Source organism: Protopterus annectens, chromosome 13.part0 (assembly GCF_019279795.1).
Source record: "Protopterus annectens isolate FY-2018-M chromosome 13.part0, PAN1.0, whole genome shotgun sequence".
Lineage (NCBI taxonomy): Eukaryota > Metazoa > Chordata > Ceratodontiformes > Protopteridae > Protopterus > Protopterus annectens.
The window spans coordinates 1,198,005,757-1,198,025,009 of NC_056747.1; the positions used below are offsets into that span (position 1 = coordinate 1,198,005,757).

The 19,253-nt window shown below is 38.0% G+C and overlaps 2 protein-coding genes across 5 annotated transcripts in view; one reads left to right on the forward strand and one right to left on the reverse strand.

Annotated features, from left to right (window-relative positions):
* The window catches only part of STRADA (STE20 related adaptor alpha), a 923,993-nt gene extending 905,310 nt beyond the window's left edge, over positions 1-18,683 (reverse strand). For 2 of the 4 annotated variants that reach the window (XM_044055206.1, XM_044055205.1), the window contains exon 1: positions 18,562-18,678. The gene's annotated coding sequence lies outside the window, so the exon portion shown is untranslated. Of the gene's footprint in view, positions 1-18,173 lie in introns of all 4 variants that reach the window. The other 2 variants (XM_044055203.1, XM_044055204.1) reach the window with 2 other exon arrangements.
* Positions 18,684-18,734: 51 nt separating this feature from the next.
* The window catches only part of DDX42 (DEAD-box helicase 42), a 991,771-nt gene continuing 991,252 nt past the window's right edge, over positions 18,735-19,253 (forward strand). Inside the window, exon 1 of the mRNA XM_044054957.1 lies at positions 18,735-18,853. The gene's annotated coding sequence lies outside the window, so the exon portion shown is untranslated. The remainder of the gene's footprint in view (positions 18,854-19,253) is intronic.

The window sequence follows — 19,253 nt, forward strand, 5'->3', positions numbered from 1 at the left end:
GCCTCCGCTGAAAATGGACCTACGTCCAGTCGGACACTCCCGGTCAACAAATATAAATAAATTATAAATAAATTATATATAGATTATATATATATATATATATATATATATATATATATATATATATATATATATACATATACATATACATATACACATATACACACATGCATACACACACATATGCATTATATATATATATATATATATATATATATATATATATATATATATATATACATACACACACACACACACACACACACACACACACAATATATATACACACACACAATATATATAGTGTACACACACACACCACACACATATATGTTGCGCACTTTTATACATGCGTTATCTAAAATAACTATAATTTTAAAAATCTTGTTCATACTTGATCAGAAAATGCTAAGCACAAATGGTACTAAACAGTAATGTTCTCCATCTCCAGTATAATACATTGTAGCAATGGAGTCTCTAGTTAATTGGATCAGAACAAACTCTACAAACAAGGGTACCGAGTTAGGTAGATAATAAGGGTAGTGTAATTTCAATCAGTTTAACGTTTCGGAATGCCTAATAAAAAAATTCTAGCATAAAAATAATTTATTACTACAATTCTTCTACCTAAAATTTTAATTATCTCCCAACGTACATTCTTCTCCTTCAAAAACCATCTCTAAATCAAATTCAAGTTTCCTTTTCATGGTAGCAAATTAAATCTAGAACAGCAATTAAAAAAAAAAAAAAAAAATCATACAAGGGCATGGGACTGGTGAAACAGGCTTTCCCGATACAGAGACACATATCGTAGCCACTTTGAAGTAATTCTTTATTCCTGGAAACCTTTCTATAAAACAATCTACTGTCATTCACTAGCATTAGGCGATAAGAAATGTAAGACTGAACATTCAGACTAACAATAAAATTATGTATTGTTAAGTTACCTTCACCATTACTTTTATTCTGTCACAGAATTAAAAAAGTCAATACAGTTCTTAAATAATTTAAAAAAGTTGTTAATTTTGTTTAAATCCTAGATTTTTTTTTCAATTATCGTCACACTTTTTTTAATACATGTAGTGGGTTGTCAACATTAGTTAATGTGATCAACTACAGCCAATATTTAAAACCCAGAATTACATCATCTTTCCTGGATCATAAAATGATTTTATTTCTACAATTAACTCTACAAAACAGGAAAATGGAATCATGTTGTGTTTATATACTGAACAAACTGTAGTAACCATTTGAAATGTCAGGACCAGCTTCAAAGTGTTCTGAAATACAGAGACTGAATGGAAGAAAAAGGGAATTTGCATATGCCAAGTCCAAGATGGCCATTTCTCTAAATATATTTTTTTCTTAGCGGTATGGTGATCTTGGAATTTTTTTTGCGGGGGGGGGGGGGTGCTTGCCCCCTGCAAAACAAAACAAAAAAAGTTTAAAGGAGAAGAGCAATGTTCAATATTTGTTTTTCCTGCATTTTTGGTCTTTTTTTCTGGCATGTCAGCATTTGATGTTACAAGTGTCAGCATTTCGATAGGGAGCCAAAATATGTGAACCAGTAAGCATAGGAAATACTTTACCTAAATGTAAACCAGATAATGAAGAATGGTTTCATGTCCAGCACCTAAAGGAGGAACTTCTTACTATAAAAGATTAAAACATACACCCGTACCAGGTAAAAAAAAAAAAAAAAAAAAAACACTATCCTAAGTTGTTATAAATCAAAAATATAAATCTAAATAGTAATAACTTGAGCAGATATCAGCTCTATTGACTTTACTAAACACTTTTAGATTATAAAGCTGTTCTCCCAAATTTCTATTGGAATTCTGTGTGCAGCTCTTTTCTTCAATTAAATCAAATTCAAAAGCAAATTATTTTGATGTATCCTGCTAACACTACTTTTTCACTGTTTTGGAGATTTTTTTTGGAACTACCACAACAGATCTTTCATAACTTCAAATAAACTAGAAAAACTGATGATATACATTACTGGAGATTTGACTTCATATTAAAAAGCAGACTGGGTACATATTCTTCTCTAAAGATATAAAAATGGCATGTTCAGAGGCAGAGAGGCAATTCCTTTCTAGCATGCTATGCATGAAGAGAGGAACCAGGCAGGAATGTCCTTTATTTGCTTTATATTTAGAACAGCTAGCAAATACAAGGGTCTCACAATTTCAAGGATATAAAAATGTTGTAGTACTCAGGAAAAGTTAGCTTTATTTAGGAATAAACCCAAACCCAATGTCTGTGTTGTGGAACTTTTTGAGACTGTTTCAAGTATTTTCATTATACAGCATCAATAAAGATATACCAAAGGCTATAGCAGTAAACTGAGTAGTCACACATGCTTTGTTTCAGCACAACCCATATTTAAGGGGACACAAGATCAGTACGTAGGTGTGTTTATTAAAAATAACTCTGTTATGGCAGCTAAGGATATGTGGGAAGAAATACAAAAGGAGATTATGGGGGCTCCTGATTGTGGATATGGATAGCAAAATACAACCAGTGAAAATGTTTGAAATGTCTTAGTCCCTTATAGGTAGATACTAGGCTATCTGCCCTAGGGCATTTATAAGCCTAGCCAGAGTGCATTTGGCTTCCGCCTCCCTATTAGGTTAGCCTACTGTGCCTTTGTAAAGTAGGTCACAGAAGGTACCCTTTTAAGATTAGTTTACTGTGCCTCTGTCTAGCAGGGACACAGAAGAGATCCCAGGGGTGAATTTGCGCTTTCCCACCCACGCGTCCAGATTTGGCTTGAAGAGGGTCAGCGAGGGGCTATGTCTAACATGAATTGGGATTCTATTCCAGAGTGAGGGGAGCCTCTGGGAAATGAATCTGTCCCTCCAGCATGTCCTATTTATTTTTGTGCTGAGGTTTAGGTCCCTGGAGCATGTAGCTCTAAGGGACTTGGATTTTTTGAGGTGGAGCATGTCCATTAATTCTGGGTTTGACATAGCTTTGTACATCAGGCATAGATCACCTCTGAATAGGCGGTAAGCAAAGTAGAGCTGGAGTTTTAGTCGAGCTGCATAGGCCATCTGTTTGTAGCCCATGATCCTCTTGGTGAGGTACTTTTGGGGTCTCTCCAGTTGCTGCAGGTGTCGGGTAAGGTACATCCCAAAAGGGGCATTGTATTCAATTATGAGCCTGATGAGTAGAGGGGCACAATGACCTCACTTGATCTAGATGCGAACCCTTTTGTGATAAGGTGGGCTATATATAAGGTCTTTCTAACCACTTTGGCAACGTGATTATCAAAGGAGAGATTACTATCTACGTTGGTCCCCAAATCTCCAATTACTTCTTCAGATTTAATGGATTACCACCTATGTGGTAATTTGTGGGCACCTTGTTTTTCCCAAAGGGGATGACTATGCACTTTTTAGCATTTAGCTTGAGGCTGTGGCTCTGGCACCAATCATCCGTCTCTGTGAGACCCTTTTGAAGGATGCTTGTGTCAGCTGGAGATTCAATTATGGCCCCCAGTTTGCAGTCATCTGCGAACTTGGTCAGCTATAATCCCCCTGTGTTAGCCTGAACCTCAGAGAAGTATATACCGAACAAGAGAGGTCCCAGAACTGAGCCCTGTGGGATGCCACTTGTAACTGGTTTGGATTCGGACATGGCACCTGCGATTCTGACCATGTGGGTTCTATCTCCGAGCCAGTTTGCAACCCATCTTGTGATATAGGGGTTGATATTTAAGCTGGTAAGCTTATTTATGATGCCCGAGTTGGGTATTGTGTCGAAGGCTTTTGCGAGGTCCAGGTAGGCTGTGTGGACTACCTTGCCCTCATCTATGGCTTTGGTAACTGTCTCAAAGAAATCAACTAGGTTTAAGAGGCAAGATCTGCCCTTAAAGCCGAATTGGGTAGGGTCCAGTGTCTGGAGGCTCCCAATGTCTTTGTTTACGAGTTCCATGATAATACGCTCCATAGCTTTACAGACCAGACTAGTCAGGCTTATGGGGAGATAGTTTCCGGGGTCCGTTGTGGCACCACCTTTGTGGAGTGGGACCACTGTAGCTGTACGCCATTCTTTGGATACATATCCTGTAGTAAGGCTAAGTCTGAACAGTGACTTAATATGACGGTTCAGTTCTTCTTGGAGCTCATGTAAGACACAGCCTGGGACACCGTCCAGTCCTGCAGATGCTGTATTTTTTGCTTTGGAGAGGGCAGCTTTCACCTGTGCATCTGTGACGTCAGGGAGGTTACATTCAGTTGGGATAGGCATTTGCTCCTTTGGGGGGGGGAGAAGTTTGCGCTGAATCTGTCTGCAGGATGTTGACTATGTCTGTAGGTTCGGAATATTTTGTACCGTTATGCAACAATTCAGAGCATATCTGGGAGTTTTCGCCCATGTTCCTGACATAACTAAAGAAGGCCTTGTGATTATCTTTAGTATCCAGGGCAATTTTTCTTTCGAAACTGGCCTTTGATGATTTTATGAGGGATCGAAGTTTCTTGCTAATACTGATCAGAGATGCCTTCCCTTTTTGGGATTTTGCTCTGTCATGTAGTAGCTTCCTCCTTCTGTTGTATAGCTTATTTATGGCCGGGGTCCACCAGACCGATCTCCTGTTTTTGGAGGAGTGAGTCTTGGTTTTATTTGGGATAGCACGATCCATGCAATCCTGCAGGTGCTCATAGAATGCATTTGTAAAGGATTCTGCGGATTGGGCTGTATTATCCTCTGGCCCAGGGGCTTTTAAGGATTCCACCTCAGTCTTGAGAAGTGCAAAGTTGGCTTTTGAGAAATTCTTTACAGTGATTTCCCTGGCTGGGGGTGGGGACGGGATATGGATGTCCAGGGACATTTGTTTATGGTCTGATCTTACCAATGAGGGGTTTACCTCCGGTGTGGAACATAGAGTCCCCATGTTGGTGATGACCAGGTCCAATATGTTGTTCCCTCTTGTGGGAGTGGTGACCAGTTGTTCCATTGCGTTAGAGTTTATAAATTCAAGGAACCATTGGGCGAGGGTGTTTGGGCTTGAGTAGTTTTCCCAGTCAATGTTTGGGTAGTTGAAGTCACCCAATAACATAGTGTTTGGAGAGACCTTCATATTCTCCAGTGTTCTCAGGAATGCCAAGTGGGGTTCCTGTAATAGGGAGGGTGTTCTGTAGCAGGCTACAAACTGAAAGGCAGATTTGCCCGCTGTTAGTTGCACATGGATGGTTTCCGATGCTTCGTGCAGTGCCACTAACCTGGAAGTGTAGGTATCTTTGATGAATATAGATACTCCCCCTCCTTTTGTGCTTCGGTCCGAGTTTTGGGGCCGAAACACATGGTATGAGTTATAACCTGGTAGTGCTGGGGTGCTCTCAGGAGCCTTGAACCAGGTTTCTGTTACTGCACAGACATCGGTTTTCTCCATACTGAGGAGAGCCTCGAGTGCATACATCTTGAGGTTTAGACTTCTGGTCCTGAGTAGCATTACCTTTAGTTTTTTTATCCTTGGGTTGTCTATGGAGGTGGGTTTGTCCTTTGAGCCTTGCCTAAAAAAGGCACTATGGGGGTGGCAAGAGCCTTGGCCAGTATACGAAAGCCTAAGGGTGACAGGTGCAAGCCATCCCTAGCGAAGCAACGTGGCTGGTCGAGCATGTCATCCCAGGCTGATAGACACTGGATCCTTTTGTTTTATATACAGGTCACACATTTTATCAGGGAGGTTCTAGATAATAATTAATAAAGAGGTAAAGGAATTCTGCAGAAGAAGAGGGCAAGAGTCAAGTGATATAATTTGATCCTCCCCATAGAACAGGGGATTTAAGGATTAGCTTATTTAAAGGGACACTTTACAGCTACACAGTTAAGGCTCATAAATATAAACACAATCAGGTTATAAATCAAAAGTGGAAAAAAGATGATTATGAAATGGAAGGGGTCTTGAGAAACAGAGAGAAGGAGGATTTTGCATCTAGGTCCTAGAGAAGAACTACTAAAGAGATTATTGTATTCATAAAGTAGCAAAGGGTATTTTAAGAACTAAACCAACATGGAAATGGAGAAAGGAGGTTTTATCAATAGGGATGACTACAAGTAGGGGCATAGAAAATAAGCAAGAAAGGTCTGGAACCTATTGGAGAAAATTAGCGCAAGAACCAATATACTGGGAATATTAACTAGCGATGAAAAGTTAACAGAGTTGGATGAAGCCAAGCATAAGTGTGGACTGAAAGTTAGACATTGTATTCCCTATCAGGTACTGATAATAGATTACAGGCAAACAGAAAGGGATAGGGGAGTGTTAAGTGAAAAAACAGATTTAATACAGGTTTTTTTTTTTTTATGTGGGACAGAAGCGATTGCTAAAAAGGGATCAGTGATAGTAAGTAAAACATTTTGTATGCTAACTATAAGAATAAGAGGAGGTTAGAAAGGGTTGGGAAAAGAAACTGAGAAGGCAACATGCAAATGAAGTATGGGGGACATATTTATGACTATCCAAGTATGGAACTAAGGCCAGAAGGTTTAGAACTTTTGCTTGGAAGTTTCTGCACTGATATTTTTATATCTCAAGCAGACTTCACAGAAGGATTTTCCTCAGACAGCAAATGCTGGATGTGTGATTTGAAACAGAGAGAGGTAATTGGAATTTTTTTTTTTTATGGGAGAGGTGTAACAAGTTGACCAGTTCTAAAAATTATATACAGAGTACTCCATCAGAGATGTCAATGGAACAAACAATTGTACCCAAGGAAGTTATTCTTTTGAGTTGGGACACAGGATTTGAATTGCCTAGACATGGCAATTCCTTAGTACACTTAATGAAATCAAAATCTAAACAAACTAAAACTGAAAGCCTGAACATTGTACAGAAGTTAAAATAATTGGAAGTATGATCTTTATACAAAATGAAGGTGCAAGTTACATAGAAATAAATGGAATTTGTGGGAACAGTGTATGCAGAACAATACTCAGGAGAAGAAAATTTAAAGGGAGGGTAGGAATTGAGCAGTTTGTGTAAAAGAATGTGTAATAACTTTAGAAAGAAAGCTTATACTATTTTTCTATGAATCTATGAGTAACTATGTCACTGTTGAAAATGTGATGCCATAATAAAGATGTTTAAAGATTGGAAGGTGTTTACAGAGTTTTACAGAAATTCTTTTGTTAAATTTATTTTATAAAATGAACTGGAGAAGAATTTGACAAAGAGTTCACTAAAACTATTGTTAAACAAGTGCTTTTTAGTTAAATTTCATTGACTCCTTCATTTTCCCTCCAAACTACTGCAGAATCAGTCCTTACATACACAAAGCAAAAATTAAGTGTCACATCTACCAACTCAGACTACTGCAAAATGACTTACTGAATGATTAATATCAAACTTTTATCCTCTTAAATTCACTTTTGAAATCAACACAGTAATTCAAACCAAAGTGTGGATTTGGGACAAAGGCGATGAATTATCTAGTGACGGTAACACTTCTCCTTGGATCACTGGCGATCAAAAGCTTGTTACAAAATTGATGGAGGTGATGATAGAAATGAGAGGATGTCAAATCATCTTAATCAGTAGACCAGAGTCAAAATGTTTTATGACCCCTGCTGAAGTCCAGCCTAGAGTCAGAATGGCTTTCAAACATGATCATAAGAAACCTAGTCTAACAAATATCCTATCAGAAAAGAAAAAAAAAAAAAAAAAAAAAATCAGCATTCGGTCAAGTATGTCTGAAAACCAAAAGGACCAGAAAGCATTTGAAGTTCAAGAATATGTTAACACATACTGGGACCAATACTTGACAGAAGTATCAAAAGAACTCTTGCTGACACTCATATGCATAAGGAATTTAAATATTTATTATGTTTTCTTGTAGTCTGTCAGATGCAGAATGATGTCAAAAACAGATCAGTTTTTATTTTCTGATAAAATAAACCACCATCACTGGCAGTTCACATTCTTTAGAGGTGTCTACGTGAAACTTAAATCTAACATCATGATGACACCAAATGCACTTGTGTCCGTGTATTTATAATTCATCCCTTACATTATACAACTGATGCTTCTAAAAGGCTTTGCAAGAGGGAAAATTAGACTGTTAGGCAAGCTAAGAAATTTCAAATTTTATAACATGTCAACAGAAGAAACAACTACAATGTTAAAAAGACTACAGAAAACCAAAACTTTTCTGAAAGAAAATCAAACAAAACTTCTATCTCCTGTTAATGTACCAACAGCTCATCTAATTCTAACACTAACTTAGCCAAAGACCTTAGTTTTGACTGAAGAGAACAATCATAGATGCCCCAGCCATAAACAAGCTCTACAACAAAAGGAGGAAGCTACTACAAGATAGAGCAAAATCCTTAAAAGGTAAGACACCCTTGATCACTATAAGTAAAAAACTAAGAGCTCTCATAAAATCATCCAAAGCAAATTTAAAATAGCTAAAGACTCAAAAGACAATCATAAGGCCTTCTTTAGCTATGTTAGAAACCTGGGAGGAAACTCCCAGATATGCTCAGAGCTAGTTCAAAATGATGTGAAGATTACTGATCCTACAGACATTGCCAACATACTGGCTGACAGGTTCAGTGCAAACTTCTCCCTCCCAAAGGAGAGATATCTATACCAAGCGATTGCAGCCCCCAAACATCTCCAGCCAAGTGAGAACTGCTCTCTCCAAAGCAAAAACACAGCATCCATGGGACCGGATGGTGTCCCGCTGTGTGCTCCATGAACTCAATGAGGAATTAAACCCACAGCTAGGACAGCTGTTTAATCAAAGTCTTACCTCTGGATACGTGCCAGGGGTAGGCACTGCAACTGTGGTACCACTTCACAAAGGCAGTGCCTCCACCGACCCTGGAAATTACCGTCCCATTAGCTTGACAAGCCTTATCTGCAAAGCCATGGAGAGGATCATAATGGACCTCATAAATAAAGACATAGAATTTGCAGACTTTGGATCCAACCCAGTTTGGCTTTGTCAAAGGCAGATCATGCCTTTTAAACTTGGTTGACTTTTTGAAACAGTCACCAAAGCCATTGATGAGGAAAGGCAGTCCATACAGCCTACCTCGATCTGGCTAAGGCCTTGATACAATACCCACTCGGGTATCATTGAAAAACTCATCAGCTTAAATGTCAACCCATACATCACAAGATGGGTTGCAAACTGGCTGAGTGACAGAACCCACAGGGTCAGAGTTGCTGGCGCCATGTCAGACTCAAAGCCTGTCACAAGTGGTGTCCCACAGGGCTCAGTCCTGGGCCCACTCTTGTTTGGCATCTACTTTTCGAGTACAAGCAAACACAGGAGGGTTATGGCTGACAAAGTTTGCAGATGACTGCAAACTGGGTGCCATAGTAGAAAACACATCTGACACAGATATCCTTCAGAAGGGTCTCACAGAAACGGATAACTGGTGCCAGAGCCATTTAAAGTTAAATGCCAAAAATGCATAGTCATACCCTTCGGGAAAAACAAGGTTACCTAGCTACCAAATAGGTGGCAATCCACTGAGCACAGAAGAAGTTATCAGGGACCTGGGGACCCAGGTTGATAGTAGTCTGTCATTCGACACCCATGTAGCTAAAGTAGTTAGGAAGACCTTCTACATTGCCCACCTTATCATGAAGGGATTCTCATCTAGATCAAGGGAGGTCATAGTCTCCTTTACTCATCACTCATCAGACCAATGATTGAGTACAATGCCCCATTATCTGACCCGACACTTGCAGCAGCTGGAGAGGCCACAAAGTTCCTCACCAAAAGGATAAAGGGTCTCAAAATCTGTCCTATGCTGCCCGACTGAAAGAACTCCAGCTCTATTCAGTCGCCTGCTCAGAGGTGACCTTTGCCTAACATACAAGGCCATGTCAAACCCAGATTTGATGAATATGCTTCACCTCAAAAATCTAGATCCATCAGAGCCACAAGGCGGGAGACTTAAACCTTGACACGGCTATTAATAGGGCGTGCTGGAGGGATAGATTCATCACCCAAAGACTCCCTATGCTGTGGAACAAAATCCCGGTACATGTGAGGCAGAGCACCTCGCTGGCCTTGTTCAAGAGAAATCTTGACCAATGGATGGGAGATTTACCTCAGTGTCACTGCTCGACAGAGGCACAGCAAAATAATGGGTATAGTTCCCCATACTAAATAAATGGGCAGATAGCCTAGTATGAACCTATGAACCTTTCCCTCTCCCCACTCTGTACTTCAGGTCAGAAATAACTTCCTCAGCTCACAGCTTTATCCACTTGCAGATTATGCTGCACTCGTCAACTTCTCTGAAATCTCCTTCAAGCCAACTTGCAAACCACAAAAACAACTCACCACCTTCTCATCCAAGTATTCCTCTCTCCATCCTTCCTTCTTTAGGCATTCAGCAGACTTCATGGGCAAACCTCCGATTTACACCTTTAATCTCTGCATTATAACGGGAATAATGCCACCAGATTTTAAAGATGCAACAATTATTTCACTTCATTGTACATACTCCAAAAAGATCTCAAAGACTACTGCAAACCAATCTCAATTCAAAGTCCCATTTAAAAAAAGATTACACTACCAAGTATCCAAACAAATGAATAGCTCAGACCATCAGAATATTCTCCAAGTCCTTCAATACTACTACTGTCCTCAACTGCTACTGACAACGTATATGGTAATAGAAACCAGCAGACAATTACTTGGTTCCAAAACCACATTCAAAACAGAACCTTCCAGATACATTAAAATCACCTAGATTCTGACAAAGCCTCTGTAAATACTGACATTCTCCAATGTTCAGTGTTGGTCTCATTACTCTTTTCCCTACACATAAACAACATTTGTGATAATCTAGAAGTATATAACATCATCCTTTATGTTGATGACATACTGCTTACAGAATCTAGAAAATCTCACATTCACTTACAATCCAAGCTGCAAACATCCTTCTCTAGCTTCTGCCAGTGTCATAAAATTAACAAACTACATATAAACTAATAAAAAAGCATTATTTTAATTGCTTCTCAGCAAAACGTTCCCAACATCCCAAAGATAAACATTAAAGACCTACAAGGAAACACCATCTCCTAATACATCTGCACTCAAATACCTAGGACTTCCACTTAACCTATCCCTCATTTTTGTAACCCATTCTGATAACATTGTTTTAGTAGCTCAACTTATATTATGCTACACATTTTCTCACTTTCCTTCTCCATGTGCTAGGGCAGTGATAGATAAAAATATTCTTATTCCTAAACTGCCTGCCACTACTACCACTACACTTTTCACACAACACCCATAAACTTCAGATAGCACAAAACTATTTTTTTAGATATGCCTTCCTAGCAGATTCACAGACCCTCCATTTTAACCTAATATACAATATCAAGCAGCTCCCCATACCAGAAAAGACCACTATACTTGGCAGCTGTTTAATATGTAGAATTTAAACTCTGGATATTGCCCACTGTTAAGAAAAAACTTGCTGATAAGAGAGTAACCATACTCACTACAGAGTAGTCAGTGAACAATTCCATCGCTTATAAGGCCTCCATTCAAAACTGCAATTGGTGAGAAAGCATTTTCTAGGTCCTGACCAGCTATCTAGATCCACTTACCTCCACAACTCAAATCCTTCTGCTCACTAATAAAGCAGTACGTAATCACCTTAACAATAAAAACATGTTGGAATTGCTTTCAAGACAATGGCTTATAACACTTAAGATTTTTTACCCCAGTTTACATTTAAATACAACATTGGCACTGAACGGTAGCTCATAATTAAATGTACATAATATGCACACCCATGCTACAGTCTTAAAAAGGTTGTGGGGTCATCTATCATAATTATTGCACAGTGAGCTCTTGAAACAGCTGTTGTGCACACTTGGTTTATTTTTCTTCTCCTGTAACACAATTTTAGGTATTCTGTGCTGTACATTTCTTTTGGACTGGATATTCTGTATACTTTTCTTCCACTGAAGTCTGCTACACTAAAATGTGCCACCTGAAATAATTATTTGAAGCTATGTTCTGCATGCTATGCTTATTAAACTTGTTACATGAAATCCTGTTTTTTTTTATGCTTTTTCAGAACCAGTGTCATGGCTGAAAAGGGTCAGTTATCAAATAATAAATAAATAAATGTCAGTGATCACATTGTGAAAACTGACGAGGGGAAGGCTCATGGCTATAGACAAATTCTAGGTCAATGAAAAGATGGCAAGTTTTATAAAAAAGTTGATTTAAAAATCACTTAAGCAGGATGCAGAAAGGCTGACTTATTTATTGATCACTGTATTAACTGTGAAAACTTCTAGCAAAGTAGCAGAAATTTTAACAGTGGACTCTGTGGTCAAAAGTTGCCTCTGGAATAACTAAATTACATCATAAAAACTCTGGGCTCTGCTCATGAGACTAAGTTTGGGGTCTAAAACTTTAAGTGGTACTAGCCTTTTTTGAGGTACAGTTAAATGCAAATTTGAAAACTTTAATCATTTACTTTGGACTCCGCAGATTATATTAAAACACGTAGGGATATTAGTGTAATCCACATTTTTTTCCCCAGCGGCAGATATCCATTGTCCCACACCAACTAGGTTTGCTGTGCTTCAAATATTCTTTTCTATACACAACTTCTCAGAATATATTTCTTTTTTGTGTGAAATGCTAGACAGGATTTTTGGGTACAAATTTATTTTTCCAGCAATTGCAAAGTAAAAGTATGAAGTAACAATGGTCCCAAACTAAGCCAATTATATGTTTAGGACTGAACAGGAAATTATGTGTCTGTGGTAATGCATTTTTAAGTATTTTTTTAAAGCATATACTTATTTTACTGACAACTTGCTTTTTGCAGGGGGGGGGGGGGTCTGGTAACCAAAAAACACAACTACATTCAATTACCATTTAAACTCTAGTTAAAGATTTTAAAGTATATTTCTGTATTAGCAATGTTTGTGTCATTTTTTAGACATTCATATAAAAAAGCACTTAACAGAATGTGCATATTTTACAAACTCGTCAGAAAGGAAATGGTTTGTAACAGTTACTTAAAAGGATGTACACTCAAACTCTTATTTAAACATTAAGATAGGACAAATGACTAGCAGTTAGACTCATTTCCAAGCTTCTGTGTTTTTAAAGATATCCAGATAATTCTTAGCAAACTTGCCAACAGATTTTACTTCATTTACCATTTGTTAAATTGGGAAGTATATGACTCTTTTCAGCCACGGCACCAGCCTCAGGGGCAAGACAATACATTAATATATATATTACAACAAATTAAATAGGTTGACATGCAACTTATACACCACTAACAACAGACATTCTGCTACAAGGGATACAAACAGCAAAAAAAAAATTAACAGTTTTTAAGGCTGGTGCAGACACCCCCCCCCCCCCACATACACACAGGATTAGACTTGTATGCAAGCGTACAGCTACAATATGTCCCTTAAGGGGGTCAATACTGATTGCTAAAGTTATGAGAGTCATAGCTCTTACTAAAGATTAACCTTAATCATAGAAAGTATAGCACAGAAGGCAGAGCAGAGTTACCCCTCCTGAAAAAAACATCCACTTAACTTAGGAACAATTAAGACTGTTGCTTCTGTCGCAACGTTTAGAATTATAGCAAGTATACTTTGACATACATTATCAAATTATCCTCCCAACTGTTAGTAAATCAGCAGAAAAGTTACAGTAATGCCTAACATTAACGGTGCAAAGTGGCCTATGCCGTGGATCCTTAACCTAGGTCTGTAATGCAGTTACATTTGCTCTGTTCAATTAGATGGGCTCTGGGAGATTTCTTAAGACAAATTATGGAGTTTCCTTACATTCTTTAGGATGTCATTTCCTTGAATGCTGCCACTGTTCATGGGGTGTAAGCATGCTTTCTGAACCGGAGGGTATCCTACCCAGCAGGTAGGCAAAGTTGGGGTTTGAGAATGGGTGGGTAGTATGAGAGTATGACAACAATATGGTAGGCAGTGATGAGCAATCACGTACCATTACAGAAAACAATTTGGATGGTTTATCAACTTACACGACACCGTAAAACTCCACTGCAAATCATGAGCGGACAGGTGATCCGCTGTGGCGACCCCTAACTGGGAAACGCTGAAAGAAGAAGATCAACTTTCAGTATTAATATTTATGGGAGCACAACAACAATAAGAAATAACTGGAAAACTAAGAGGAGTTAGGCAGAACTTAGATTTTTGTTGAGACAAGAACCAGTTTTTGATAACAGATTTTTAATTTAAAAATTGCCTTTGAACAATGAGTTTCGGGAAAGGCAACTCATGAGGCAGGGGAAAGTTTGAACGGGGCGTTTTTATGCAGATGATGCAGGCAGTGCACATTTGTATCCAGCTCCCTTATTTTTACTGCAGCAACAACCAAGAAAAAGATACCCCAAAAAGCTATGGAACCCTTAAATACTTCAACTATACCAACAAAAATGTAGTTTATATAAACGGGCTTTGCACTTTTTCTGCATTCTGTGTTGAGAACACTATTACCAGGCTTCAGTTGATTTAGGACCATGCTTACCTTATAACAAGAGAAAACAGTAATATATCATCATTCTACTTAATGTTGCAACTTTATGAGATTTTTACTTTAAAGTACTGGATTATGCGAACCCAAAGTGATCTAGAATGGCACTTAGATTACAAGGAACACAAGTGGAAAACAGATTTGAATGCAGCTGCACTGTCTATATTGAATAATCATAAAAGATTAAGTCAATCTGCAATAGTATGTTTACATACATTGTCTGTGCATTGGTGTTTGAACTAACAGATATCACGTGATACCTTTTTTTTCTATAATTTTCTTTCTTGATAATTGATTTCCACCCTGTACATTTAAATGAAAACTCGACATTAGCACTAAAAAAATCTATTTTTTTCACTCTAGCTCTGTTCTAACCTCTTAAAGTCACTAACTGCTTCTTACAGAATTTTAATGCGTTTTCAGCAAAATGGCTGTCAATGGGGCTTGACATATCAAAGTGATCTTATTTTCCTTTAAGCCTTTTTCTTTCCCATAACCCATTTCAAATCTACTTTATATGAGTCATGCTAGACATAAGAAGTAGTGGTGTATTCCCACGCCATTGATATATAATGGAATTAGTGTCAGTCAAGGTCATCTTGCATACCTTCTGTAACAGGACTGCTTCTTTTATTTCTTATATGGCCCTCATTTGTGTGCGTCTCAGGACTTGTTTTACAGTATGCGAAGGAATTATACAGCTGCAACCAAAACAGTTGCTAAATTGCAGGCCTTTGTTCAAAGTATCTTTCTGTAGTCCAACATGAATTGACAGCCCCCCCCCAGACTTTAGTAGATGTGCTGATACTTTACAAGTACACAAAAAAATATCTTCTAACTTTTCTCTAAATGTCACAGATATCTTTGATACTACATTCAACTTAAAATGTAAGGTGATATAGACAATATATCTCAAGTTTAAAGCTTAGCATTTCAATACCGTGATGCTGCTTATGTAAATGTGTCAAAAGAGGTAACAACTGTCTTTGAACCACTGACTGATTTAATTGCTGTTTTGCTCTGAAAGGCACGGGTACATTAGAAGGAGCTGTGAATCAGTGTAAGTTCTCTCCCTCTCAGCAGCAAAGACAATGGAAAACAGTTTTACACCTCTCTGTCTTGTTTACAGCAGCCTGAGCTCCTGACTACAGATTTCTCTGTGTGGTGTGGTATGTCATGCAAGTGTAGACAAACCCCTCTGCAACTCATGTGAGACGTTAAGCTTAAAAAGTGAGTGGTCTTTCCCTTCCTTTGATACCAAAATGAGAAAATGAAAGTTTTAAGTAAAAGCAGGTTTCAGGTACCTATCACAGTGCAGGAAGCATACTTTAAGGAGAAAAGCTCCCAAAGAGTGGAGTTAAACTGTAGGAGAAGGTGGAGTTTTCCTTTAAGGACCAATTTGACATTAGAGAGACTGAAGAACCAGCTTAACTGTCAAAAGCTCTTATTTTCATAAAGGTTTAAGCGAACCTTGCAAGCTTCAATTCAGTCTCTTCCATAGTTGTATTAAGTTTTACTGTGGCAGAAGCTGAGCTCTGCATATTGAATTTCATTTCTTGAGGTAATTTTACCAAAATATCTAATTTTAGTTAACTCCCGTTTCTACTTGTGTAATTGCAACTAAAACTCTTCACTTTGGCTGTTAAGCACACGCACTCATTATAAAAAAAAAAAAAAATTATGAGCCTCCCTCTTTTAAATATTTAATTATTTTATTACCAATTGTGGCTAACAAATTTCCACTGCCAAAAAATAAACTATAAATTCTGATCCAAAATTAGTCTGCTAACTGAAACATACAACATTCTAAAAAATATTTAAATTAAACATGTTACTCTACTTAATTTCTTTACAGTCATTTCATTGTTGTTTTTATAAGTTTAATCACTAAATGTATTTTAGTCTACAGGTGCACACAAACTTTGCACCTATTCATTTTTTCTTTTTATCTGCAACAGGGAATGTTTCCTTTCCTACGGTTTAATCTTGCAGTCATTTGATCTTTTAAACTACTCGAAAGTTATGATTTTGAAACCTGATTTTTTTACTGTTATTGTAATGGGCTGTATCAATTAAATACAATAAATTATTGTTTAATGTTAAAGTGCTGTTACAGTTAGTCTGTCACAACTGGATGTGTGCGCATGTGCCACTGCTGTTCATGCAAGGGAAAGAAGAAAGAGGTACCAATGCCCCTTCTCCAACAAAATGATAAAAATGAAGAACTTTTTTCTTACCCCAGTCACACTTGACCAATTGCACCTTGTTAACATTTTTGTTAAAAAGCACAAAAGCCCACATCTATGTTCTTTCATTCATAGGATCATATGAAGTTAATAGGCTAATGGCCCAAAGGCCCTTGCAAGCCTAACCAACTTCTACCCTTATTTCCACGATCAGCACCAACTGACCCTGTCCCAGAGGAACAGAGGTGGAACCCCCAGGGTGAATTTAAGGTTACCCATCCAATCGTCCAGACCATGTTTGTAGACAGCCAATGAGGTGTCCTGTTTGACATGAAGTGGGAATCTGTTCTAAAGGTGTGGTAACCTCTGGGAGACAAATCTGTCCCTCCAGCAGGTTCTATTAATGTCACATACCAAGTTAAGGCTTTTAGAGAGAGTAACCTGTGTATCATTTGACATACATATATACAGCATTTCCAATACAGCAGGGTCAAAGACTACCTTATATGAAAGGCATAGATAGCCTCAGAGTAATCTGTATGAAACAGAATAAAGCAACAGTGATTTCAGATGATCCACATATGACAGATGCTAAAGACCTTGAATTTTCTTTGTGATCTCTCCAATTGCTACAGGTGCTTGGAAACGTACCTACCAAAAGGGGCATTGTACTCTATTGCCTGATAAGGGAAGAGTAGAGAGAGATTATAACTTTTTTTTTTCTGGATGTAATGCCCTTAAAAATGAGCAATACAGAATGCCCTTCTTACCACTGTGCAGACATGGTGATCAAAGGTAAGGTTGCTGTCAACCTGTGTGCCCAGGTCTCTCACCACAAAGTGCATACTTAGTGTGTCGTTACTGATGTGGCAAATAGCAGGAACATCGCACTTACCAAAAGGAATGATAATACATTTTTTGTATGGAGTTTAAGATCATAACTTTGGCACCAATCATTTGTGTAAAACCCTCTTGTAGGATGTTAACATCGTCTGGAAATTCTATTATTACTAACACATCTACAAAAGCTCCTCTTTATATGTCAAAACAATAATAAAAATAACAAGCTGATGTACTTTCATAGGGCCCGTTACACCCTTAGCGATCTGTTAAATATTCTCTACATACGTGGGGGAGGGCATTTAATTTTGCACAATATCACCACTGTGCAACTGCTGCAAATACTTACTGCTTAGTCAAAACAATTACTGAAGATAGATAGATTTACCGCTTAAGTACCCACTCATGAAAACTACACTGCGCTGTTAATACTAATACCGGTGCATAAAATGCTTCCTAAACAAAAAGTATATGAAACCTTGTCATCCTTATGAAAAGTTGCAAGAAGTCTTTAGTGACATAAATTAAAAACAGTTAAGCAACCACAAACGCTACCGCCTCCACACAGGTATGCTAAGCAGTCACAAATACTTCATAATCTCACCCTTAAAATACATAAAACGTAGGTCACTTTGTTTAAATGAAGTCCTGCGCAACAGATAAACGTTAAGAGCCTTCCCGATCCCACTTTGTATAAAAAATTATGTAACGCCCCAAGCTTTCCAAGCCTGCCCGCCTCCTTAAAAGTCGAGCTGAGTGTAGCTGTAATCCCGCCTCTAGCTACAACTAGTTACAAATTATACACTCCAAAACAGACGGATAAAGCCAACTGTCAAACAGCGCGTATTTATGACAACCATCACTTTCCTGTCATATTATATTCCATGAGATATATAAATACCATGGAGGTGAAAATGTCCCACCTTTAATAGCCAATTTAATTGTCACTCCTGTGAAGATCGACTATAATTGGCCAGTATGCTAATACTCACTGTTTTGGGTTGATAAAATTGGTTTCTAGACTTGGTATGGGGTTCTTCTTCACGTGACCCAGTGTTTGGTGAGATAGTTATGTGTTTATTTATATTTTAGAATAAACACAAATTAGAAGGAGGAAGGTATATTTTCTAGTTTATGGAATGAGAGGAAGCTACACAAAGCAGAATTGCTTGTCGCTTGCTGATGACGGTGGTATATTTTTATGACGCAGTGCGTGGCTTGGTTATGTTGTAGCTTGTGGACTAAAATATTTTTTTCCTAGAAGGCAATTTGGATATCAATAAGGTATATTTAAAATACTTAAACGTGCCCTTTTCCAAAATATCTAACTAAGAGGTATTCCTCCTGCATGGAGGGGGGAGGAAGGTTATAAGTTATTGTTTTTGTCTTTTTGATAGGAGTTTTTTTAGGCCTATTGGCTCTTAAAGTGAAATTAATGTCGTGGGAAGCATTAGTGACCTTAAATGTTTTTAATTTAGATTGCTATTGTTTGTCCTTCGCGGTCGATTGAAGAGATTGTCTCGTGTAGTCTGGGCATCTATTTGGCTGGCTTTATTTAAATTATTGCAGACTTCTGTGTATAAGTCGTTTGGTGTTGGATATTATACATATTTGTTGTCTACTGGTGCTACGAGTGTGTATGCTGAAAACTCCGTTTCATCAAAGCTTTTGAACACGTTCTTTT